Genomic DNA, 591 nt, shown 5'->3' with positions numbered 1-591 from the left:
CCGGCCGGCGTGGACCGTACCGCCCAGCCCCGTCCCCCCTCGGCGACCGGCGGGGACCGTACCGCCCAGCCCCGTCCCGTGCCCCCTGGGTGACCACCGACTCTGCCCTACGGACACTTCCCACACCGCCCCGAACTCCCCCACGTCGGTGGGCGGAGAGCCGGGGAGCAGCGCGGGGCTCGGGGGAAGGCGCTTACCTGTAGCGAGAGGATGCTGATGTCTGTGTTGAGGGTGGTGAGCGGAGTCCTGGAGGACGGGTTTTGCCCGGGTCTCTGGTGGTGGAGGCTGACGATGCTGGGGTGCGAGTCCAGGGCGATCTGCAGGTCCAGGATGTAGTCGATGACGTGCTGCAGGATTTCCATCTTGCTCACTTTCTTGTTCTGCGGGATGCTGGGCACCAGCTCCTTCAGCTTGGAGTAGCAGTCGTTCATGTTGTACAGCAGGCTCATGGGGTCATCCACGGGGGTTTTGCTCCGGGAGATGCCCAGGTTGTGCTCCGAGAGCCCGTTTTTCCTGACGGACCGCACCGGGCTGAAGGCTTTCATGCTGGACGGCGGGCAGAGAGAAGCGGGAGGACGGAGGGGAAACCTG

At 65.8% G+C, this 591-nt stretch overlaps 1 pseudogene; it reads right to left on the bottom strand.

Annotated features, from left to right (window-relative positions):
- Window positions 1-107: 107 nt before the first annotated feature.
- On the bottom strand, window positions 108-545 carry LOC104293740 (annotated as a pseudogene).
- Between the last annotated feature and the right edge of the window lie 46 nt (window positions 546-591).

This window comes from Charadrius vociferus, unplaced genomic scaffold (assembly GCF_000708025.1).
Source record: "Charadrius vociferus isolate BGI_N301 unplaced genomic scaffold, ASM70802v2 scaffold269, whole genome shotgun sequence".
In the NCBI taxonomy this organism is placed as follows: Eukaryota; Metazoa; Chordata; class Aves; order Charadriiformes; family Charadriidae; genus Charadrius; species Charadrius vociferus.
Note: the sequence above shows the minus strand (reverse complement) of the source record. Positions and strands in the feature narration are given on the sequence as shown.